General features: G+C 50.2%; 1 protein-coding gene across 3 annotated transcripts in view; it reads right to left on the bottom strand.

Annotated features, from left to right (window-relative positions):
* Positions 1-25,967, bottom strand: part of POC1A (POC1 centriolar protein A) — a 122,496-nt gene that overhangs the window by 77,000 nt on the left and 19,529 nt on the right. The gene's annotated exons all lie outside the window — the stretch shown is intronic.

The following is a 25,967-nucleotide window of genomic DNA, read 5'->3' as shown; positions in this document are numbered from 1 at the left end:
CAAGATGCCACGAGGGTGGGGCCAGGATTAACCACCCGAAGCCAACGCGTTAAGGATCCCGGAAGCAGAGGGTGTGCTTGTGTTCTCTAAAAGCGCCCGCGAGGCCGGCTTTTCTACCCCATTCAGAGCCAATTATTGGCCCTTCAGGAATTCTTTAAGTGGTTCGCTCCTCCGAACGCGCTTAAAACAAGTGTCTGTTTAAAAGAACACTAGTCACCCGGAAGGCAATGGCACCCCACTCCAGTACTCCTGCCTGGAAAATCCCATGGACGGAGGAGCCTGGTAGGCTGCAGTTCATGGGGTCGCTAAGAGTCGGACACGACTGCGCGACTTCACTTTATTTTTTCACTTTCATGCATTGGAGAAGGAAATGGCAACCCACTCCAGTGTTCTTGCCTGGAGAATCACAGGGACGGGTGGGCTGCCGTCTCTGGGGTCGCACAGAGTCGGACACGACTGAAGCGACTTAGCAGCAGCAGCACCCGGAATCACATCCGTGGAGTCGAAAGGCCTGGGATATAGTCTCAGTTCTTACCCTGATTCGCTGTGTGACCTCGGGGAAAAAGTAACCCTGCTCTGTGGACCTCAGTTTCCCAGTTTGTGATATGAGAGGCTGTTTCGCAGTCTGGCCCTCTCAGGACCCTCAGCGCTGAGTACCCGATGTAAATTACAATACCAGTTTAAAAGAGGAAACAATGCCGGGACCTGTCCACCAGAGGCCGTCCTTGCTCACTTTCCGCTGTCCTTAGACGCGCGCCCCCACCCCCACCCCCGCCCCTAACCCCACCCCAAGCTGGGCCTGATCTAGACTGGACATTTTTCAAGATTTGTGAATCTTCCATCACCTCTTCTGGTGAAGTATGGATTGTCGATACTTAAAATGAAGCAGGGCAAAGGCTAACAGAATTTTGTCAAGAGAATATACTGGTCATAGCAAACACCCTCCTCCCACAACACAAGAGAGGTCTCTACACATGGACATCATCAGATGGTCAATACTGAAATCAGATTGACTATATTCTTTGCAGCCAAAGATGAAGAAGCTCTATATAGTCAGCAAAAAAAAAAAAAAAAAAACAGGAGCTGACTGTAACTCAGATCATGAACTCCATATTGCAAAATTCAGATTTTAATAGAAGAAAGAAGAGAAAACCACTAGGCCATTCAGGTATGACCTAAATCAAATCCCTTATGATTATATAGTGGAAGTGAGACATAGATTTAAGGGGTTAGATCTGACAGAGTGCCAGAACAAATGTGGATGGAGGTTCATGACATTGTACAGGAGGTGGTGATCAAAACCATCCCCAAGAAAAAGAAATGCAAAAAGGCAAAACAGCTGAGAAAAGAAGAGAAGCTAAAGGCAAAGGAGAAAAGGAAAGATATACCCATCTGAATGCAGCATCCCAAAGAACAGCAAGGAGAGATAAGAAAGCCTTATGTGAACAAGGCAAAGAAATAAAGAAAACAATAGAATAGAAAAGACTAGAGATCTCTTCAAGAAAATTAGAGATACCAAGGGGACATTTCATGCAAAGATGGGCTCGATAAAGGACAGAAATGGTATGGACCTAACAGAAGCAGAAGATATTAAGAAGAGGTGGCAAGAATACACAGAACTATACAAAAAAGATCTTCATGACCCAGATAACCACGATGGTGTGATCACTCACCTACAGCCAGACATCCTGGAATGTGAAGTCAAGTGGGCCTTAGAAAGCATCACTATGAACAAAGCTAGTGGAGGTGATGAAATTCCAGTTGAGCTCTTCCAGATCCTGAAAGATGATGCTGTGAAAGTGCTGCACTCAATATGCCAGCAAATTTGGAAAACTCAGCAGTGGCCACAGGACTGGAAAAGGTCAGTTTTCATTCCAATCAAAGAAGGGTAATGCCAAAGAATGTTCAAACTGCTACACAATTGTACCCATTTCACATACTAGAAGGTAATGCTCAAAATCCTTCAAACTAGGTTTCAGCAATATATGAACCAATAACTTCCAGACGTACAAGATGGATTTAGAAAAGGCAGAGAAACCAGAGATCAAATTGCCAATATTCGCTGGATCATAGGAAGAGCCAGGGAATTCCACAAAAACATCAACTTTTGCTTCACTGACTTCACTAAAACCTTTGACTGTGTGGATCACAACAAACTGTGAAAAATTCTTCAAGAGATGGGAATACCAGACCACCTTACCTGCCTCCTGAGAAACCTGTATGCAGGTCAGGAAACAACAGTCAGAACCAGACATGGAACAACAGACTGGTTCCAAATTGGGAAAGGAGCATGTCAAGGCTGTATATTGTCACCCTGCTTATTTAACTTATATGCAGAGTACATCATGCAAAATGATGGGCTGGATGAAGCACAAGCTGGAATCAAGATTGCAGGGAGAAATATCAATAACCTCAGATATGCAGATGACACCACTCTAATGGCAGAAAGCAAAGGGGAACTAAAGAGCCTCTTGAAAAAGGTGAAACAGAAGAGCGAAAAAGCTGGCTTAAAACTCAACGTTCAAAAAACTAAGATCATGGCATCTGGTCCCATCACTTCATGGCAAATAGATGGGGAAAAAATGCAAACAGTGACAGACTTTATTTTCTTGAGCTCCAAAATCACTGCAGATGGTGACTGTAGCCATGAAATTAAAAGACACCTGCTCCTTGGGAAAAAAAGCAATGACAATCCTAGACAGTGTATTAAAAAGCAGAGACATCACTTCATATAATCAAAGCTATGGTTTTTCTAGTAGTAATGTATGGATGTGAGAGTTGGACCACAAAGAAGGCTGAGCACTGAAGAACTGATGCTTTTGAACTGTGCTGCTGGAGAACTCTTGAAAGTCCCTTGGACAGCAAGGAGATCAAACCAGTCAATCCTAAAGGAAATCAACCCTGAATATTCATTGGAAGGATGTATACTGAAGCTGAAGCTCCAATAGTGTGGCCACCTGACATGAAGAGCTGACTCACTGGAAAAGACCCTGATGCTGGGAAAGATTGAAAGCAGGAGGAGAAGGGGACGACAGAAGATGAGATGCCATCGGTGATGCCATCCAACAGACATGAGTTTGAGCAAACTCCAGGAGATTGTGAAGGACAGGGAAGCCTGGCATGCTGCAATCCATGGGGTCGTAAAGAGTCAGACACGACTGAGAAAATGAACATAAACAAAACATAAACACTGCTAAGATTTTGCCAGGCCCTGAGGTTTCTCATGATATCCAAGTATCTGAGATGGTGTGTGCCTGGACCTGCAAACCAGAGCCCAATGCCGTGAACTCAGAGACTGACAGTGGGTCAGGGGGTGGAGTGGGGGGTGGTGAGGGGGTTGGGGGGTAGGAGGGTGAGGGGTGGGGCGGGGGGGGGTAGGAGGGTGAGGGGTGGGGCGGGGGGGTGGGGGGGGTGGGGGAAGAGTTGGCATGTGGAGGAATGAGTCTCTTCTTTGGACTTGGAAGGTCTGGGGCCAGACACAAGAAATAGATACATTTTAACCCTAAGAAGGAAATGGCAACCACTCCAGTACTCTTGCCTGGAGAATCCCATGGACAGAGGAGCCTGGTAGGTTACAGTTCATCCAGTTGCAAAGAGTCCGCAGGACTGAGCGACTTCACTTTTCACTTTCACTTTTTTTTAACCCTAACTTCACTGTGATTTGGCTTAAAATTGGTTCCTGTATGTTAGAAGGGGCTTCCTATGTTAGAAATGTTCAGGCTCACTTAAGTTATACACTATGAAATTCTCCTTAAAACATGTATAGTATCACTTGCACACATCCCAAAATTGTTCAGCACTGTTCAAATGACAGTTTTCAAGCTTTTCCATCAACATCTGCATCTTACTCAGCTATTCTCTTGCCTACTTCCCAAATACTTAAAATGAAAACACTATGGAAGAAACAAATACACAAAACCATATCTATTACACATACAGATTCATTCATTCTTGTTGTTGGGTGGTAGTTTTGGTTTTATGTTTGTCTGTTGTAGTTAGAGAACACCTCTGGTCTACAAGAGTTCATAATCTACAAAACTGCATTTATAAAATCCTTCGGTAAAATGATTTTTAAATGTCAGGCTTGCTCGAAGTGAGAGGCAGTGGAAGATTTTACTCATCCTCTCTGGTCTTTCCAGCTCCCACTGTCTGCGATTCTTACACCTCAGGGAGGAGGAACTGAGGATGCCCCACTGGCTCTTGCTCATTTACTCACCATAAAAACGCAGAGATCAACTCTGACAAAACCACAGACAACCTAGGATCCACCACAAGCACCACAAACTAGACACCGCAAGCACAGTCTCCATAAACCAAGATTGGCAGCTCCATGTTCCATGTTCTGGTGGAGCAGACTGAACCCCGCTTCTGACTGGGAACTCCATGGGAGCAGGGGATGCTCAGTGTTGGAAGAACTTTAATGTTGTTGGGGGGATCTCCATGTTGAGGAGGCTCAGGGAGACCTTCTTTTCCAAGCCCCCCTATGGCAGACATGTCTCTGTCCTGGTACACAGCCCCCACACAGGGCCCCCTGCAAGGGCCTGTCATCACTCCCAGAACCCCTGCCACAAGGGACATGTGGCCCTCCTAGGGTTGGGGTGAACCAAGATGGTGCTCTGGTAGCAGGTCTCCCTGTTGTGGGAGTGACCCCTGCAGGATGAGCCTCCCTAGGAAGACCCATTGCAATTCTGAGCCTCAGGGGAACCCATTGTGAAACTGGCATGCCCCTGCAGGTCAGCCTTCTTATAGGGGAGGCCCACCCCAAAGTGGGGAGAGGTTCCATGGAGTCCCCAGCCTTCAACCTCACCTAGCTCTGCTCAGCCATCCAGCAGCAGTGGTCACTCTGGGTATGCACACAGCTTTGGCCTGCCCTTGCATGTTGCAAACAGTGGGTAGCATGACTAGTCACCACAGCAATTCCTGGGATGATAAGGTCAGTGGACCCAGGGGACTCTGGGGCCAGTTTTCAGAAAGACAGAGCTGGACAGTAGCCACATTCCTCACCATCCACTCAAGCCAGACAGGGATGCCTCTGAGTACTTCTACCCACACCCCATAAGCATGACAAGCATGAAGCATGACCTCTCTCCCATAGCCTCAAGAAACGCCATGAGAGATGCTAGACCTCCATTTCACATTGTCCAGGGAGAGGGGAATGGGCAGGCAGCCCACCTATGTGGAGAGGGAATTCCACAAAACTGAGGCTCAACCCCCAGCCCTGGCTCTGCACACATGAGCTGGGAGAGGGAGGCAGACATTCACAAAAGGTATTAATTCAATTTGAACCATTTCCACTAGAGAAGGCTTTCCAGAAGACAATTTGAACAGGGCTTCAGAGCAGTGATTCTCAGCCCTGGCTGCTGTTCAGAACCTCTGCAAGTGGGGTCAGGCACCGGTGTTTTTTAAAAGCTCTCCAGGTGAGTCTAGTGGGCAGCCACAGCTGAGAACTTCCTCTTGAGATGAGTGGAACCAAGAGAACTTTCTGTGATGATGAAAATGTTCTGTATGCACACTGTTCCACAAGGTAGCACTGGTCACATGTGACTGTCAAACACCTGAAATGTGGCTACTGTGCCTAAGGAATGGGATTTTAAATTTTGTTCAATTTTAATGAATTTAAATGTAAGCAGCCATATGTGGCTAGTGGCTACAATATTGGACTGCACAGCCCTAAAATAGGGACTGGTTCTGTGGCCCTGGGCAAGTCACAGAGACTCTTAGACTTTGGTCTCCTGGTGAGGCCGGGGGGAGGGGCACAGTGTCCAGTCCACAGTAGCCAGAGCAATTCATTGTCCCCATGTCCCCCTGCCCAGCTGAGGAGGGTTTGGAGTGCTCAGTTGCCCAGTTGGTTCAACTCGTTGTAACCCCAAGGACTTTAGCCAGCCAGGCTCCTCTATTCATGGAATTTTCCAGGCAAGAATACTGCAGTGGGTTGCCATTTTCTACTTCAGGGGATCTTCCCAACCCAGGGATCAGACCTGCATCTTGTGTCTCCTGCATTGGTAGGCAGATTCTTTACCACTAGCACCACCTGGGAAGCCTGAGGTTTGGAGACACCAACCCAAACCCAGGGGACTTGGGCAAGACGGAAGGATGCCAGGCCACAGCTCCTTAGGTCCCCTCAAAGATCTTTGCTGGCTGCCCCCAGAGCACCCAGGGTGGGAACACAGGGCTAGATACCCAAGAAATTAGGATAATCACAGCCCTGAACTGTGGTATGGTATAGCACCAGCAATAAAATAACTGACAATTTTCATTTACCAAGGAGTACAGCAAAAATAAGACTGGGAGCTGACTGTGGCTCAGATCATGAACTCCTTAAGGGAAAATTCAGACTTAAACTGAAGAAAGTAGGGAAAACCATTAGACCATTCAGGTATGACCTAAATCAAATCCCTTACAATTACACAGTGGAAGTGACAAATAGATTCAAGGGCTTAGATCTGATAGACAGAGTGCCTGAAGAACTCTGGACGGAGGTTTGTGACATTGTACAGGAGGCAGTGATCAAGGCCATTCCCAAGAAAAAGAAATGCAAAAAGGCAAAACAGCTGAGAAAAGAAGAGAAGCTAAAGGCAAAGGAGTAAAGGAAAGATATACCCATTTGAATGCAGAGTGCCAAATAGCAAGGAGAGATAAGAAAGGCTTCTTATGTGAACAATGCAAAGAAATAGAGGAAAACAACAGAATTGGAAAGACTAGAGATCTCTTCAAGAAAATTAGAGATACCAAGGGAAAATTTCATACAAAGATGGGCACAATAATGGACAGACCTGGTATGGACGTAACAGAAGCAGAAGAGATTAAGACGAGGTGGCAAGAATACACAGAAGAACTATACAAAAAAGATCTTCACAACCCAGATAACCATGATGGTATGATAACTCACCTAGAGCCAGACATCCTGGAGTGTGAAGTCAAGTAACCATCACTACAAATAAGGCTAGTGGAGATGATAGAATTCCAGCTGAGCTATTTCAAATCCTGAAAGATGATGCTGTGAAAGTGCTGCACTCAATATGCCAGCAAATTTGGAAAACTCAACAGTGGCCACAGGACTGGAAAAGGTCAGTTTGCATTCCAATCCCAAAGAAGAGCAATGCCAAAGAATGTTCAAACTAGTGCACAATTGCACTCATCTCACACACTAGCTAAGTAATGCTCAAAATTCTCCAAGCCAGGCTTCAACAGTACATGAACCGTGAACTTCCAGATGTTCAAGCTGGATTTAGAAAAGGCAGAGGAACCAGAGATCAAATTGCCAACATCCGTTGGATCATTGAAAAAGCAAGAGAGTTCCAAAAAAACATCTTTTTCTGCTTTATTGATTACATGAAAGCCTTTGACTGTGTAGATCACAACAAACTGTGGAAAATTCTTCAAGAGATGCGAATACCAGAAATACTCCTGAGAAATCTGTATGCAGGTCAAGAAGGAACAGTTAGAACTGGATATAGAACAACAGACTGGTTCCAAATTGGGAAAGGAGTATGTCAAAGCTGTATATTGTCACCACACTTATTTAACTTATATGCAGAGTACATCATGCAAAATGCCAGGCTGGATGAAGCACAAGCTGGAATCAAGACTGCAGGGAGAAATATCAATAACCTCAGATACACAGATGACACCACCCTTATGGCAGAAAGTAAAGAACTAAAGAGCCTCTTGATGAAAGTGAAAGAGGAGAGTGAAAAAGCTGGCTTCAAACAGCATTCAAAAAACAAAGATCATGGCATCCAATCCCATAACTTCATGGCAAATAGATGGGAAAACAATGGAAACAGTGACAGACTTTATTATTTTGGGCTCCAAAATCACTGCAGATGGTGACTGCAGCCATGAAATTAAAAGATGCTTGCCCCTTCAAAGAAAAGCTATGACCAAGCTAGATAGCATTTTAAAAAGCAGAGACATTACTTTGCTGACAAAGGTCTGCCTAGTCAGAGCTATGATTTTTCCAGTAGTCATGTATGGATGTGAGAGTTGGACCATAAAGAAAGCTGAGTGGTAAAGAGTTGATGCTTTTGAACTATGGTATTGGAGAAGACTCTTGAGAGTCCCTTGAACTGCAAGGAGATCCAACCAGTCAATCCTAAAGGAAATCAGTCCTGAATATCCATTGGAAGAACTGATGCTAAAGCTGAAACTCCAATACTCTGGCCACCCAATGTGAAGAACTGACTCCTTGGAAAATACCGTGATGCTGGGAAAGATTGAGGCCAGTAGGAGAAGGGGACGACAGAGGATGAGATGGTTGGATGGCAGCACCGACTCGATGCACATGAATCTGAGCAAACTCTGGAAGTTGGTAATGGACAGGGAAGCCTGGTGTGCTGCAGTCCATGGGGTTGCAAAGAGTCAGACACGACTGAGAGACTGAACTGAACTGAAGGAGTACAGCAAGATCCATGTGAAGTTTTAACTACAAGCCCAGGAGCAGTACAGTATTTATACCCATTTTACTGATGGGAAAACTGAGGCACAGAGTTAGTATCAATATGTAGGAAACCAGGATTTGAACCCAAGTCTGTCTGCACAGCCTGGACCCTTAATCCTAATGTATACAGTATATAATGTATATAATGTAATGTATATAATGTATACCCTTAAATAGTTCAGGCCCTGGTGGAAAGAAAAGGGGGCCTCAAAATTTCACCCCAAACAACAGAGATGGGGACTGAAACTGTCCCAAGGTGTCCAATCCCACACTACAAAGTTCTTTGTTGTCTCATATTTTATCTTAAACCATGAATTTTAGCAAATACTCCTTTTTAATCTTTTAAATATCAAATTATTGTTTTAATGATTGACCAGTTAACTCCAAGTCACACTGATATTCAGAAATATACTTGTTTACCCCTTGGTTTCATGACCACCACCATCCCACCCTGAGTTTGAGAAGCAGGGCTATAGAACAGTCACTCAGCTGGTCATTAAACGGAGTGAGATTGCCAAGGCCAGGCCTACATGGAGTTTTCCAGAATCTAGGATGCAGCTGGTTTAAATGCCAGTTCCCAGACCAGCCATAGCGCCGGGTGAAGCTGGGACCCCATATTTATAATAAACCCTCTGGTGGTTCTTTTTTTTTTTTGGCCACACCCATGGGCATGTAGGATCTTAGTTTGCTGACTGCACATCAAACCCATGCCCCATGTACTGGAAGAATGGAGTCTTAACCACAGAACTGCCAGGGAAGTCCTCCCCTGTGGTGATTCTGATATAGTGGTCCAGGGAACTGATAAACTCTGGGCACCAGGAGGACCTGGACAGCCTGCCCCTGCCTTTGAGGAGCCACTTCTGCTGGGCCCACCCCAGGCATCCCTCATGCCTCCATACCCCTCACTCCTTATATGCTGGAGTTTTCTCGTCTATCTCCCCCTAGGCTATGACTCTGTGAGAGAGAGGACCACACCCTGCTAATCACAGGAGGGTCCTGGGCACTCAGCCCTGGCTTGGCACAGGGAATAGTCGCCGAAATTTTTGGACAACTCACTCCCTGGAACCACTGGGCCTGAGGAACACTAGGAAATCCCTCCCAGGGGTCCCTGTGATGCTGGGGCTCAGAGAAGGGCTTGCTATAGTGGTGGGAGCAGACAGTTCTATTCCACAAGCATCTGTGGAATGCCAGCTGCATGCCCCACTCTGTTCCATGGCCCCTGGGCATTATGGAGGGTCAGGTATATAGCTGCCCCTGCATCCCCTCAGTGGGGGTGGCAGGAGATGAACTAGCCTCTGCTCCAGGGGAATCAGACAGGGAAAGGGCCACCAAGCAGGCTGAGCCCTCTGAAAGTCCCTTTAGGGGTCCTGGCCCAGCACTGAGGGTGTCCCTCTGTTGGCAGGATGGGGAGAAGGCTTCCAGGACAAGGCAGGGGTGGGGATCTGAAAGCCAAGCAGGATGCGGATCCAAGTGCTTCTAGATGGAGGGTCCTGTCAGTTCATCCAGGCCCCTCTCGAGAGCACATGGAATGGATGAAGGTGTGTGACTGTGTGTGCAACCTGTACCTCTGGGTTCTTGCATGTAATTGTGTGTCTGCTGCACTTGCCTGCACGCTTATGGGATAACTTTGACATGTGTACCTGTATATCTTGGTTTGGGTTCTTCCAGAAGCTGAGAAAGGATTAAGGCTAATTCATGTGTTTGAGAGAACACCAGTAGGGAGTGTGAGCGTGAGACAGAGGAGGGGGAACCATGAAGGGTATTATTAAGCAAGTTACTACCTTGGGCGACTGGAGCCTGACGTCACTAGAGAGCCCAGACCCAGCACAGGACATTCCTCAGGGTCACCTCACCTGGGGTGAGGGCCTATCCACCCACACTTAACAGCCTGGCACCTTCAGTCAGTTCTACATCAGGCCTAGGGGTTTCTGGGACACAGAAAGCCCTCAGCAGGGGTCTCTGGCAGTAAGAGCCCAGGCTTGTGTACCCCAAACGGTAAGTGGGAGGGAGCAGGTAGAGCACCAACAACAGCTGTTACATCACATGCCAATGTACTGGCATACAAGCTGATGCCCCGTTACATCACATGGACACGCGGACTCCAGCGACCCCTCCTTGTGCAAACCTCTACTGGACCAACAGAAGGTCATCACAACATCAAACGAGCTCTGGCCTTGCCCTCATTCCCTTCCCTGAACAGGCTGGCTCAAGATTTGACAAATCATGCTGGGCCTCCAACTTTGACTGAACAGACCTGGACCTGCTTTGGGCAGTGGCAGCTTCCACCCTTGGGCCAGGGTAGAGGCTGGGGGTCAAAGCGGGCTGGGGGCAGGGAGATGGGGGAAGCCCTCTGCCGAGAACGCAGTGGGGGCCTCCTCTGTCTGAACCTCATGGTCCACAGGAGCCTGGACAGTGGTCTCAAATGCCACTTTGGGGGCAATGGGGCATGTTGGAAGCCTGGGGTGCCAGGGAGGGAGTATGGTCGGTGCTCCCCTACAGAGGGTCCATCCTGAGCAAGGATGGAAGGGGAGAGGTTTGGGGACAGAGTCCTGGTATGGAGACCTGGGGGCAACAGGAAGAAGGGGTACAACTACAGGGAGATCATGACTGCACAGAGATGCACAGGAGGATGGGGGTCCAGGCTGTGGGGGTACCAGAACTCCCATGCGGACAGTTGAGAGCAGCGCCAAGGACCGAGGCCATGCGGGGGTCTCAGGGATGGTGAGGGGCACCCCTGAAGCCTGCTGGGGAAGGGAAGGAAGGAGGTCAGATGGGAGCTTGGGGAAGCCAGGACATGGAAGAGTTTTAGGAGCTAGTGAAGAACACTGGAGGCCCCCAACAGGGAGGGGATGGGGTCTCCCCTGAGGCTGCAGGGAGTGGGATGCTGTAGTGGGTCAAGGAATGGAGCCAAAGGAGGTCCGATAGGCAGAGGCTGAGCTCACAGGCTTGGAGTTGTGCAGATCTGGGCTCCAATCCCAGGTGCAACACTGACTTGCTGTGTACCGGGAGGCGACAGCTTAACATCTCTGAATCTTATTTCCTCCTGTACAACAGAGATCCTAACAGAAACTAAATGTATTACTTTCCTAGGGTTGTTGTAACAAGACACCACAAACCCAGTGGCTAAAAACAACGGAAATTTATTCTCTCCTGCTTCTGGAGGTTAGAAGTCAGAAATCGAGGTGCTGGCAGGGCCATGCTTCTCCCAAAGCCTCTAGGGAAGGACGCCCACCTTGTTTCTGCCTCAGGAGTTTCTCAGCTCCTGTGGAGCACAACTCCAATGTCCACCTCCTTCCTCACATGCCTTCCTCTCTGTGTACCTCTGGCCTTCTTATAAAGGACACCAGTAGTAGGATTAGAGCACACTCTCATCCAGTAGGACCTCATTTTAACTTCATTATGTTTTTAACAACCCTGAAAGTGAAAGTTGCTCAGTCATGTCCGACTCTTTGCAACACCATGGACTATGCAGTCCACGGAATTCTCCAGGCCAGAATACTGGAGTGGGTAACTGTTCCCTTCTCCAGGGGATCTTCCCACCCCAGGGATCGCAGACTCTTAACCAGCTGAGCTACTTGGGAAGCCTATTTCCTAGCAAAGTTCCATTCACAGGTATATGGGTGAGTTATGACTTCAACATATATTTGGGGGGACACAACCTGCTACCCACTCCAGTACTCTTGCCTGGAGAATCCCAGGGAAGGGGGAGCCTGGTGGGCTGCCATCTATGGGGTCACACAGAGTCGGACACGACTGAAGTGACTTAGCATAGCATAGCATAGCAACCCTATGGCATCGGGTTGCAGGAGGATTAAACCACAGGCCTGGCGTACAGTAAGCTCCATGAAAAAAAAATTCCAATTATAAAATGAATAATTCATGGTGAGGAGAGGTACAATATGGTGACCATAGGTAATACTACTATATCCTGCATATTTGAACATAGCTAGGAGAGTGGATCTTGAAAGTTCTCATCACAAGGAAAATGATTTTTATGTAACCGTGTATGGTGATGGATGTCAACCAACTCATTGTGGTGATCGTTTTGCAATACATACAAATATCGAATCATTACACTGCACACCTGACATTAATTTGGTGTTTTGTCAATTAAAAAAGGGGAGAGGCAGGCAGGGGTGGGGGTTGGGAGTGCAGGAACACAGACTGCAGACTTTGCTGTGCGTGCACATGTGTGTGTATGGACAGACACAGGTACATGGGAAGCAGGACACTGCTCACAGTTACACCCAGGAGAGCTGGTGACCCAGGGACCTCAGCCTGCAGTCCATCTGCCAGGCACAGCCACTCAGCAAGCCTCAGGGCCTGATGCTAGCTCCCTGAGCAGGAGGACCCTAAAGTCAAAGCCTTGCTTGTCAGGGACTTCCCTGGTGGCCCAGTGCTGAAGACTCTGTGCTTCCACTGCAGGCGGCATGGGTTCCATCCCTGGTCACGGAACTAAGATCCCAAATGCTGTGCAGTGCAGCCAGAAACAATAATAAATATAAAGTAATAAATTTAAAAAGCCTTGCTTGTCAGAGGATTCCTTGAGAGCCCTGAGCAAGGCCACCACTGACATCATGAGCAATTTCACGGACTATCCCGACACCCAAGGCTGCTTCCTTGGGTGTCAACCTGCAGCCTTGACATGCTGGGGGAGGGCTACAGGGTACAGCCAGCACACACAGCTGCTTCGGAAAGGAGGCAGGACACGATCAGGCCCTAGGGACGCCGGTGCAGATTCCGGGCGGCCACCCCACAGACCCCACAGAGGACTAGGTCAGAGGGGCTCTGCCCCCCCCAGCCTCTCCCCATCAGTCACCTGCACCCGGTAGTCAGGCCGGGCTAACTCCTCTTCTGCCCGCTGCCCTCTTCCGTCTGGCCACACCCCTAGGGCAGGCCAGACCTAGTAGAGGGTGTGTCGGGGAAAACAAGCCTGGCCCCAGCTCCCCAGAACCTTCTGGTTTCTGCCACAGGACACCCTCCGACCTCACCCACACCACTGTGAGCTGCAGGTGAGCAGAGTTTATCCACACTGCCATGACCCCTGGGGAGATATGTCAGGATGCCGAGTGCTCCAAGGAGAGGACACAGGTCAGTGCTGATAAGGAAAATGTTGCTGGTGACAGAACCTGGCTGCCCCCAGGGCCACTCCCCACTGCCCTGGCCTGAGCACCTGTCCTCTCCTCCCCCCTCCCCGCCCCCGCCACCCAGGGCAGCAGACCTGGCATCGGACCAGAGAGCCCCACCTGGGGTCCTCCTGTGTGGGGGCTCCAGGTGCTCAGGCCTGGCTGACAGAGGAGTTCTAGCCCTGCTGGCCCCCTCCAGCTCTGTTCCTCCCCTCTGACCCTCCCCTTCCCCAGCACCACGTTTGGTGCTGGGAATGGGGCCAAGAACACGACGGCATGGCCTTGGCCTCCAGGCGTGGACACAGAGGGCCGCAGGTGCTGTCGCGGTCATGGCAGGCCTCGTGGAAGAACATGGTGTGCAAGCACGGGGTTGAAGGAGCGAGAAGGAAGGGATGGCGGGGAGGGCTGGTCCCCCCAAGATCTGAGGAAGGAGTGTTTCAGGGCAGAAGGGGCAGCAACACAAAGGCCCGAGGTGGGGATTCGCTGGGTGGGCTTAAGGGACAGAATAAGTAGCTGGGAGGTCATCTGGTGGGTGGGCCTTGCAGACCGTGAGGACGTGCCTTCCACTGAGTAGGGGGGAGCTCTGAGCAGAGGCACAGCCCCAGGCAAGTTTTGCCTTGAAAAGCTCCCTCTGTCTCCTCTGAGGTCTGTGGTTTTCCACGTGTGGCCCCAGCAACACCTGAGAACTGGCAGCAATGCCGACTCTAGGGCACGCGGCTGAATCCACAGCCCCACGGTGGGCGCAGAAGGGTCCAGGGATTGCTGGTGTTGCCAAGCAGCCTTGCCCAGGTGCCCCCAGCCCACCTGAGGCCCTGAGAAGGCAGTGTGGGTGGCCACGAGACCCACGCTATAGCCTCCCCACCCACCCCACTCCATTCCTGGGAGCTCTGGCAGCACACAGCTCTGCCAAAACCTACAAACAAGAAAGAAGTTCACCTTTGTTCAGCCCGGCTGAATTATATAATGCACATTCCTAACCTATGTGACCACAGAACATTTCTTTCAGAGAACACCTGTTCAACAGCCTGAACACTGACCAGTGCCTCCTCTGTGGCGTACTTTGATGTATCCTCTCTGGACTCCTGCCGGTGCCTAATAATACCCACACACTCTGGAAAGTGCACGAATGTCCCAAGATGACCCTGACTGGACTCGGGTGATTTACAAACCCACCATCCTTTCCCAAGCTCCCAAGGGGGCGCATACTGACCTCACAGCCCTGACCTCACCAGAAAGGCAGGTGGGGAAAGGACAGTGATCTCGAATTCCGGGGAGTTAGTGGGCACTCGGTGGGGGGCAGTGAGGGGGAGAGGCGAAGCAGCAGTGCACAACCCTGCGGCGCCACACCGCCTGGCCGCCGCGTGTGTGACTGCACACCACGCCACAGCCGTGGCGCGCAGCGGCCCGTCCCTGCATGTCTGCCTGCAGCAAATGTGACTGCAGCTACACGTGGCTGCTAGTGTGAGTGTGCTGGCCGTGACTACAGTGGCTGGGCATGTGGCTGTGCACGAGGGGGTGTTAGTGACTCTGGCACCTGTGGGTCCTGGGCCAAGTGCGCATTTGAGAGACATCCGGTGTGTACACCTGTGAATGACCACCAGGCTGCTCTGGCCCTGAAAATTCCCAAACCTAAACTGTGACTTCAGAGCTGCCAGCAGCTTCCTGTCTGCTAAGACATGAGCAGGATGTGGAAAAACTACTTTCTAAATGTAGTTACCCAGACATAATGTGGGAGCCCTCCCACGCAGAGCCATGGTTACCTGATGTGCTGGCCAGAGTCAGTGGGACAAGGGCCAGGAGAAAGGCTCAGGGCCTGGGATGGGGAGACGCACCACCTGCCCTGTGCCCATCTGTCCTGAAGCTTCCTACCCAGCCCAGCTCCACGGGGCCTCAGCTGGTTTCCTGACCACTGTCATGGTCTACAGACCAGGATCAGACACGGCCAGCCCAGGGTGAGCACAGAGGATGGTGTGGACCCCAGGGAGGGGCCCGTGAGCCCGTGTGTGGACGAGAAGGGGTGCGACGGCAGAGTGCCTGCAGATCTCCCCAGGGGCAGACTCGCACAAATGCCTGAGCGACCCGGTGCCTGGTAATGACCTTGTTCAGGTTCTCCTGCCAGCCATCAGCTTCCCACTTTTCACATTTGCCTCTTTGGTGACACAACCTGCCCACAAACTGCCCCCAGTTCTGGGGCCTGAGAACTCACCATACACATGCACTCACAGAGCCCACAGAGAAGATTTGCCTGTTTACCCACTCCATTCATTAATTCACACATTCATTCATTCGTCATATGTTCACGGAGAACCTCCTCTGAGCCAACAGCTCTGCTGAGCCCCTCTAGCCCCCCTAGACCACCCAAGTCAAAGCAATGAAGGCAAAGTCCCAATGGACCTTGATGTAGGGGCTCAGAAAAGAGGAACTCAGGGGCTGGGTGGGATGGTGGCCGTTAGCTAGAGGGAAGTGCTGAGCTGGTGTCACAATCAGGCCTCAGCATCAAGCCAGAGGGGATCTGGAGATTGGGTAGATGTGAAGACTGCCCTCCTCTGACCCCGGGATCCCCTGCCTGGGTCTGGCACTTCATGCTGCCTGAACACCAGGGTGTGTCTCACCTAGGATTGACCCTAAGGCTTCACAGCTGTCCTCCAACCCCAGACCCCGTGGGAAAAGGTCCACCTCTCAGCCAGCTCTGGGGACCCTCTCAGTTGGGGCCTGGATGACCTCTGCTGCCCCCCATGCCCCATCCCACCAGCAACCCCACGTCTATGACTTCAGCGAGGGCTTGGAGGCCTTCTAGCTCCTCCCCATCCACCTTCCTCAGGGTCCTCAAAGGCTTAAAGAGCCCAAGCCCATCTTCTGAGCACTGCCCACTAGCCCCAACTTCTCATCCATGCCTTCTCATTCACATTTTACTATAATAACAGTAATACGATGAGACATATCCAACACCTCCTTGGTGCCTGGCACAACAGGTGATATTTTCAACTCCCCATGTCATGATGGAAGAGCTGACTCACTGGAAAAGACCCTGATGCTGGGAAAGACTGAAGGCAGGAGGAGAAGCGGGTGACACAGAACGAGATGGTTGGATGGTATCACCAACTCAACGGACAGGAGTTTGAGCAAGCTCCGGGAGATGGTGAAGGACAGGGAAGCCTAGCGTGCTGCAGTCCTTCGGGTCGCAAATAGTCGGACACGGCTTAGCAACTGAACAACAATATCATGAAGCGTAGTGACTAGAGCTGGAGACAACCAAGATCGTGGGTCCCCGTCCGGCCTGCTCCACCCCAACCATCACCTGGTTGGCTCTTCTCATTCTTCAGGACTTACACGGAATGTCCCATCCTCATGAGGCTTTTCCAAATCCCCAGATAAAGCAGCCCCTGTTCTGGCCACTCAGACCACCCACGTGAGCGCTCACTCTCACATGACCATGTGTCTGGATGGGCTTGTGTTTACATCTGTCTCCCCTGCTGGACTGTCCACTCCATGAGAGCTGGGCTGCCTCCCTGGAACCTGGCTCAATGCCCAGTAAACAACAGGTGCACAATAAGTATTTACTGAATAAGTAAACCTATTTATCTATTTCCTGAAAACTACCTCATTCCATCAAGAATCTGAGGTTGTTTATAACAGGGCATACAATTCTATATGAGAGAAAAAGAAAAGTTGGAATCAAAGATTTTGACCTTCTCTTGCCTGGAAAATCCCATGGACGGAGAAGCTTGGTGGGCTGCAATCCATGGGGCGCTAGGAGTCGGACACGACTGAGTGACTTCACTTTCACTTTTCACTTAAATGCACTGGAGAAGGAAATGGCAACCCACTCCAATGTTCTTGCCTGGAGAATCCCAGGGACGGGGGAGCCTGGTGGGCTGCTGTCTATGGAGTCGCACAGAGTAGGACACGACTGAAGCGACTTAGCAGCAGCATAGACAATAAATGCTGGAGAGGGTGTGGAGAAAAGGGAACCATCCTACACTATTAGTAGGAATGTAAATTGGTGTACCCACTATGGAGAACAGTACAGAGCCTCCTTAAAAAATGAAACATAGAGCTACCATTTGACCTAACAATCCCACTCCTGGGCATATAACCAGAGAAAACTATCAAATACACGCACCCTAATGTTCACTGCAGTACTATTTACAGTAGCCAAAACATGGAAGCAACCTAAATGTCCATCAACAGATGAGTGGAAATAAAATGTGGTACATATCTATGTGTATACTACATACATATCTGTGGTACAATGGAATATTACTCTGCCATAAAAAATGAAATAGTGCTGTTTGCAGCAACATGGATGGACCTACAGATTATCATACTAAGTGAAGTCAAGCAGAAAAAGACAAATATCATATGATAACACTTTTATGTGAAATCTAAAAAAAAATAAATACAAATAAACTAATTCACAAAACAGAAACAGACTCATAGACTTAGAAAACAAACATATGAGGGCTTCCCTGGCGGCTCAGTGGTAAAGAAGCCATGGCTAACGCAGGGGACTCGGGTTCAGTCCCTGGTCTGGGAAGATCTCACATGCTGCAGAGCAACTCAGCCCAAGTGCCACAAGTATTGAGCCTGTGCTCTAGAGTCCAGGAACTGCAACTGCTGACACTCACACCCCTTAAAGCCTATTTTTCTGCAACAGAGAAGCCACTACAATGAGAAGCCCGTGCATCACAACTAAAGAAAGCCCAGGCACAGCAACGAAGGTCCAGCACAGCCAAAACTAAATAAATAGATAAAATTATAAAAAAAAAGAAAGAAAACAAATTTATGGTTACCAAAGGGGAAAGAGGAGGAGGGATAAGTTAGGGGGTTGGGATTAACATATATACATTAATATAATAATATATTATTATATATTAATATAATAATTAATGTAATAATCAACAAGGACCTGATGTAGAACACAGAGAACTCTATTCAACACTCCATAATAACTTACATGAGAAAAGAATCTGAAAAAGAATAATACATATATATGTATAACTAACTCACTTTGCTGTACACCTAAAACTAACACAGCATTGTAAATCAACTATACCCTAACATAAAATTTAAAACTTTAACAAAAAACAAAGATTGTTAACCTATTTGACCTTTGACCTAGTGATTTCATTTCTAAATATCCCACAGACGTCCTCACCCCATATGAGGATGTCTGAGGGTGCAACCTACTGGAAACCACCCAACAATCGGTAAGGGCTATGTGGGTGAACAATGAGCAACAGTGCGGTGGAGTATTATTACGCAGTTGTGGAAAAGGATGGGCATTCCCTGATCACTGACAGGGCTCTCTCCAAGCTATTAGTGTTAAGTACAAAGAGCAAAAAGGACTAGGTTCCGTAAGTGCAGCACTGGACACGTAGTAGACGATCAGCTGATAAATGTTGAATAAATGAGTGGAATCTTTCTGGAAGGACCCATGAGAACCTAGGAGCGGTGGCAGTGTCTGCGGAAAGATCTGGATGAGGGGAATTTTCGTTGTTTACCCTGAACCATGCTATTTGCACTTACGGCATATGCAAATATTATCTATTCAAATAAATAGGGTTTCGTTATTAAAAAAAAAGACAAGAATTCAGAGTGTTCACGTCAAAATCTGGATATGAGGCTTTTCTTGAAAAAATGGGAAGCAGGCCTGGCCACAGAGGGCTGTGTTCCTGAGAATGACAAGAGCTGCAGTGAGATGGGGCTGTCCCTGAGCCCAGGGGGTGCAGGGCCCATACTACCCCACCCCATCAGGCCTCTGTGGGGCTCTGTGCTGTCAACCCAGGTCTATGCTGCAAAGAAATGAGCTTGCAAGGTGTGCAGAGTAGGGAGTTGCGCAGAGAAGTCTTCCCCAAGGTGAAGGGGTGGGTATTTAGCCATCACCCCTGGTTGATTTCACTTGTAACGACTCTAAAAGCCACAGCAGGGCCACCACAGTTCGAACTGGTGATGGCTGACATGTCACAAGACTGCTAGTCTTGCCCAAGAATCAGTTAACTCAGTACCAGTCAGGCCCCAACAATGCCTCTGGCCTCACCCCCAACTGGGACTTGAGGGCTCTAATTAAACCCAAAGGGAACCCCAGGAGAAAGGGAGTCACTGGAGGCCCCTTGGGCACCTTGACTTGAGGGTCACGGCAAGGAGATGGGTGACAAGGCAAGAACACATTGAGAGAGCTGGGAAGACAGGCCTGGCTCGATTCCTGACTCCAGCTCTGAAACTCTGGACAAGTCACCTCTCCATGCCTCGATTCCCTCGTCCGTAGCTCACACTGACTATATGCTGTTTCCAGGTGGGGGTGGTGTTTCAGGGAGTCCTCATGTCAACCTTGGAGAACCACTAAGATACATATTTAGCATAAATGGAGAGGGAGAGAAAGAGAGGTTTATTTCAAGGAACTGACTCACATGACTGTGGTGGCTAGCAAAACTGAAGTCTGGAGGGCAGGCCAGGAGGCTGGAAACTCAGGCAGAGTTTCTATATTACTGCTTGCAACAGAAGCCCAGCTCCAGGAAACCTCGGGTTTTCCTCTCAAAGCCTTCAGCTGACTGCGTTAGGCCCAGTCACGTTACTGTGGACAACCTCCCGTACAGTCAGCCTATTGCCGACATTAATCATATGTACAAAGTACGTCACAGCCACATCTAGATTGGTATTTAAACAAACAAGCAATATCACCTAGCCAAGCTGATACATAACATTTAACCACCATATAATGTATTACTTCCTTCTGTGCATGAGGAAAATGAATCTCAGAGAGGCTGTGGCAATTGCTTAAGGCTAAGGAACCCACGGAGGGATGGAGCTGGGAGTTGAACACAAACAAGAGTCTGCCTTTGCTCTGAGAACGGGGCTGCAGAAGGCGGCCCACATCTGAGAATTAAATAGGAAAAGGCACAGATCTGCCTGGGACCAGAATTCAGTAGGGCGGTGGTTGGTCTTAGGGAATCACTGTTAATCCTGAGAAAGGATGGATGGAATGGTGCGGGAACAGGGAGAAGAAGAAGAGAGGAGTATTGCTTCTCCCCGTCAGAGATGGGCTCTAGAGTAGAGGGCAGAGAACCTACAGCCTCCAGGGTCTCCAAGGAGCAAGGAGAGCAGGGCAGAAGGCAGCCTCCAGCAGGCTGAAAGTCCCAGTGCCAGGCAGCCAAGTCCAGAGCCTTTGACCCAAGTGCAGGGGACAGAGAAGGAGCACGGTGTCACCGGTGCGTGGGATCAGAATGAAGTCTCACCTCCTGAACCTGTGGCTGGCTGCCCAGAGGTTTCTGGAAGTGGATGATTTCCTCTAAGGGTCAGGCTGGGCCGTCTGCTTGGCTGGGCACTCCCATCTGCCCAACCAAACTGGACCAACACCCAGAAGTAGAGAAAGGCTTCCGCGGAGAGCTGAAACCCTTAGACATAGTCCCAGCCTTGTTCCTCCCAGCTCCCTTAATCTCCCTGGGGTGGGGCACTGGATCAGAGGCCAGCAGGTCAGCCCTGTTCTCCACCTGCTGGCTGTGTGACCTGGGCGAGTTCCTTCACCATCCTGAATTTCTGTCCGGTGTATGTGGCTAATCACTGCATGGCCTAGACGGCTTTTTTGTGGGGACCAGGGCCTACATCTGAACAGAGCTGCTACTTGTTCGTGGTAGTGCCATCCTCCCAGCCTTCTTACTGCCCAGTCCACCCAGGCCCACTGCTCTCAGCCTTGCTCACTCACTCTCTCCTCCTCCCTCCATTGTCCCAGCTCCCCCCTCTTCTCAACAGAATGCAGCAAAATAAGGCCTTTAAATGCCTGCACAGCCAGGGAGAAATGAAGGTCCTTGCCTTGGTTGATAATCACACAGCTGGTAACAGTGGGATGACCCCCACCCCACATACCTCCCTTGTCTCCCTCTTGCCTCTAGCCTCCCTCACCCCCCAATTTCCTCCTCCACACTAGGCTCCTCCAGCCTTCTCTGTGAGGCCCTCAGCCTGGCTGTTCCATCAGAGCAGTATCTCCCTGATGCCAGGTCCCAACTCCCAGGTGGGTCCCGTCCGTCCCGTCATCATCTGTCCCTGCCCTGTCCACGCCGGTCACCGTCTGTAACGGTCCCTTTCCTAGGGTGTGTTCTCAGCAGCTCAGGGCAGGGAGAGAGGCTCCTTTGCACTGTGCATCCAGCACTGGCCAGAGGAGGTGGGCTCAGTCAGGTCCCTTCGCCCCACCCTGTCATCACCCCATCACTGCTCCATCACCTCAGGGGGCCTGCTCAGGCCCGACCTTCAGGCCGGGGCTGGGAGCTGAGGACAAGCTCTGGGGAACCACCTCTGGACCAGTCCAATCCTTCCCCTAGCCCCCAACCCCAGACCCTCCTCCAGAGGCTGAGAGCAAAAGAGCCCAGCATGTGGGCTAGAGAGCCGGGAACCATTACATGTGGTTCCCTTTGCAACCCAAACCTCATCTGCTGTGTGACCCTGAGCAAGTCCTCTCCCCTCTCTGGGTCTTAGTCACCTGGGCTCTAAAATGGGTTACGACTACAGACACACACTCAGATGTCTGCAAGGTCAGACAGCTGTCACTTCTTGGACATCACACATCCTCAGGGTTAGGAACCCACTGGAGGGAGCGCTGGTGGAAAAGTGGAGACAGAAGGTCCTGCCTGGACCAGCCCAGGGGTTCCAGGCCTGCACGGTGCTCAAGAGAAGCTAAAAATCCGAGTTTCAGTTTAAAAATCTCCGGGTTGCTACATCTTGCCAACTAACTCACGTTTTTATAAGCACTGTGTAGGTCAAACAGAACTTGTCTGGGCCACAGTTTGTGGGTGCTAGGCTGGAAGGTTAGATTCTGGGGTCCTCTGGGGCTCTCTGGGAAGATAAGTGTTGGCTTTTGGGGGCATTTCTTGCTCTCTTTCAACAAGAGTGAGGGGTGTTGTTCCTTGTGGATAACCCTGACCTGCCTCCTAGAGCATTTGATGGCTTTGCTCCACTGTGGCCCCTTCTCCCCCTAGTCAATAGGAGCCTACCCCCTGCCCCACAGATGGCTTCACAAACCCAGGCCCAGGCCTGCCCCAGGTAAGCCAGAGCCTGGAAGGACCAGAACAAGTCAAGTGGTGGGGGCTTCAGAACCCTCCTGTCCCAGCCAACCTCCAAATTCCTATCATAACTCCTGGGCCCGATCACTATAAACCCTGGAGCTCGTGGTTTCCAACCCTCCAGGGCAGAGCTGAGCTGTTTCCAGAACCTCTAGCCTCTCTACAAGGCTGGCCCCTCACCCACCATTATTCATATAGGCACCGATACCCGAACGGGCACTGCAGGCCCAAGGCCAAGGCCACACTGAGCATCAGTAGCACAGGCTCAAGGTTTTGCCTGTCTTCAAGACTGTCCCACATCCACTGGGGTCTCCTCAAGAGGAAGGCTGGCAGGATTTCTCACCTGGCTGGCAGATGTGGAAACTGAGGCCCAGAGGAAAGCACGAAGCTTGCTCAAGGTCCCTGGGCTTCGTGATCCTTATAGAGGGGCCCTGCTAAAAATAGCTCCTCGAACAAGGCAACGGCCCCTGACGGTGAAGATGACGCAAACAGGGGAGTCAGGGAGGCTGGGTCCTAGTGTCATTCCCAGAATGGAGCCTGACCTTGCCTGAACTACGGAGGCTTGGGCTCCCCTGCCCGGGACCAGAGTGATAAGATGAGTGCTTTACACCACAGCTCTGAGGAGGGAGGCAAGACAGCAGTGAGGTTGGAGAAAAGAGAGGGAAGGAAAAAGCAGAGGGAGGGAGAGGAGAGCAAGAAAGCGGAACTCAGGAGAGGGATCTCAACACTGTCAAAATGGGGCCCACCCACTGAGACAGAGGGGCACTCTCACTTCACAGATGCATAAACTGAGGCTTAGGGCATGGGGTAATTTGCCCAAGACTCCAAAATCAAAAAGTAGCACATTCAAGATTAGAATTAATAGCTTTAGCCTTTGCCCTTCTAGCAAGGTCTCAGGGACTTCCATGGTGGTCTAGTGGTTAAGAATCCACCTTCCAGGGCTTCCCTGGTGGCTCAGTGGTAAAGAATCTGCCTGCCAATGCAAGAGACATAGGTTCAATCCTTGGTCTAGGAAGATCCCACATGCCTTGGAGCAACTAAGCCCGTGCACCACCACCCAGGAGCTGCAACTACCGAGCCTATGTAGTACAACTTCTGAAATCTGCACGCCCTAGAGCCTGTGCTCTACAACAGGAAAAGCCACTGCAATGAGAAGCCCACACACCACAACTAGAGAGTAGACCTTACGCGCTACAACTAGAAAAAGCCCACGCAGCAATGAATACCTAGCACAGCCAAAAAATAAGTAAGAATCTGCCTTCTAATGCAGAGGACATGGGTTCAATTCCTGGTCCGGTAACTAAGATCCCACATGACACAGGACAACTAAGCCTGCATGCTGCAATGAAGACTTAATGCCATCAAAACTTTTAAAAGTAAATACATGAAGTTCTTTAAAAAACAAAACAAAACAAAACAAGATCTCAATCTGGAAACCACTCGTGCAGCATTTCCCAAGATGTTGCCTCAAGCTACCCTATCCCCACATTATGAGGAGGGAGGCCTGGTTAAGACACAGATTCCTGGGTCTGATTATTTCAGTCCCATACTGGGAAGCTATTTGGCTCTGTTGTGGCCTTTCTCATCTAACTACCTAGCTGCATTCCTGCAGCCCAGCTATTCAAGCTGACTCACACTGCCCTCCAGGACAGAGCTGGGTTTTCCTACTCTATGCCTCACCCACCAGTCTCGCAGTCCCACAGACACCCACCCCTCCAGCCAGTACCTTTCTTCTGGAAGCCTTCCTTGTGGCTGGGATTCCCCTCTCCTCCAGTGCCTGTTGGAGTAATAGCCTCTTCCTCCATCTGGAATTATTTACAACATTCTATTTTACTTTCTGTGGGAGTCTTCTGTTTCCTAACCTTTCCTTCTATTAAACAGGAAATTCCCAGAGGGCTGGAAACTTGTTGGTTTAAACAATTGGCCTCTGAAATCCATGACTTCACCCAACCCTCTGCCAAACACAAGTGGCAAGGCTGGGAGAGCTTTACAAGGAGGAACAGAGCCTTAGAGAGGTTGTGACCTACCTGAGACCAAACAAGATCAAGCTGAGGTTAGAACCCACGTCCAGCTCTGATATCCAGTTCTTCCAGCTTCTGCTTTGCCTCTGATCACTCAAACAGCCCCACAAGGTAGGCAGAATGGGGATTATGATCCCATTGCTCAGATAGGGAAAGTGAGGCCCGGGGATGAGCAAAGCGCTCAGTACCATGTTTACTCTGTTCTGGCTGCACTTGAGTCTGATCTTTTCACTTACATTCTCTCCAGCTGTTGGGCACTGCACAGGGCCCCTCAGCAGGATAGGGCAGAGTTGAGCCCTAGATTCCAAGGCAAAGCTCTCATCTTGGAGCCCCGAACTGGCCCCAGTGCCACTTCAGACCCTGGTGCCTCCTCTGCAGGTTGACTTCCTTCACCTGTCTGGCAGCTGGCTGGAGACTCGGAGAGAGGCAACTGGGAAGTACTGGACCCACCTTGACCACCATCACTCTAGACTTTGTCCCTCTAATTAACACCCACCTGAGGAAGGAGCTACCTGGGCAGTCCTTTCCTCAGGAGAAGGGGAGAGCAACCCTGAGCCTGGTGCAGGCCCAGCACAACCAAGCCCAAGTTAAGCTGGGAAGGGTGTGGAGCAAGGAGGCCACGCTGGCGTTCCTGACAGGGCTTTGTCAACCTGTACCCTAAAGGTGTGGTCTGGGGGAGACTCAAAGGAGGTAGGGCCAGTTCAACTCTGGGAGAAAGCCCTGAGTCACCCAGCTGGTGCCCAGATCGGGCGGCCAGCAAGGGACTTTGGGCAGCCCACAATGGAAAATAATCAATATGTGCCAAACCCCAACCACGGGTCAGACCCCATGCTTCCACCGCCGGCCCCCCTGAGTGTGTAGTGTGTGGGTTCCATCCAGCCCCGTTCCTTGTGCTCCTTCTCTGCATCAGGTTAAGTCCCTTTATCTCAGACCACAAAGTGCAACGGATAGGTCTGCTTCTGCTCCTAGAATCCCTCCCTCCAGGTCCCTGGGAATCACCCCCAGGACCACACCATGCTTAAGTCAGTCCAGTCCCATCTCCTCCGGGAAGCCTCCCCTGTCCCTCCCTTTCCCCCACTCCCACCCACATAAAAACAAGCCTGGGTGAGTCAGATACTGCTTAATACCCTGGTCTGGAACTCCTAGTTTCCTCTCTCCCCTCTATTCCCAAGGTACCTATTTTTAGAGCCGTATTACCCCTCAGTTGCCCTAGAGGTGCTTCCCCCCACCCCCGCCAACTCTGCCCTTTTATGCCCCCAAAATGGTTCTGAAGCATAGGGGTACTTGGTGGGGGAAGCGACAAGGTGGTGCGGGATGAAGGTATCCA

The sequence above is a fragment of the Bubalus kerabau genome, chromosome 20 (genome assembly GCF_029407905.1).
Source record: "Bubalus kerabau isolate K-KA32 ecotype Philippines breed swamp buffalo chromosome 20, PCC_UOA_SB_1v2, whole genome shotgun sequence".
Lineage (NCBI taxonomy): Eukaryota > Metazoa > Chordata > Mammalia > Artiodactyla > Bovidae > Bubalus > Bubalus kerabau.
Note: the sequence above shows the minus strand (reverse complement) of the source record. Positions and strands in the feature narration are given on the sequence as shown.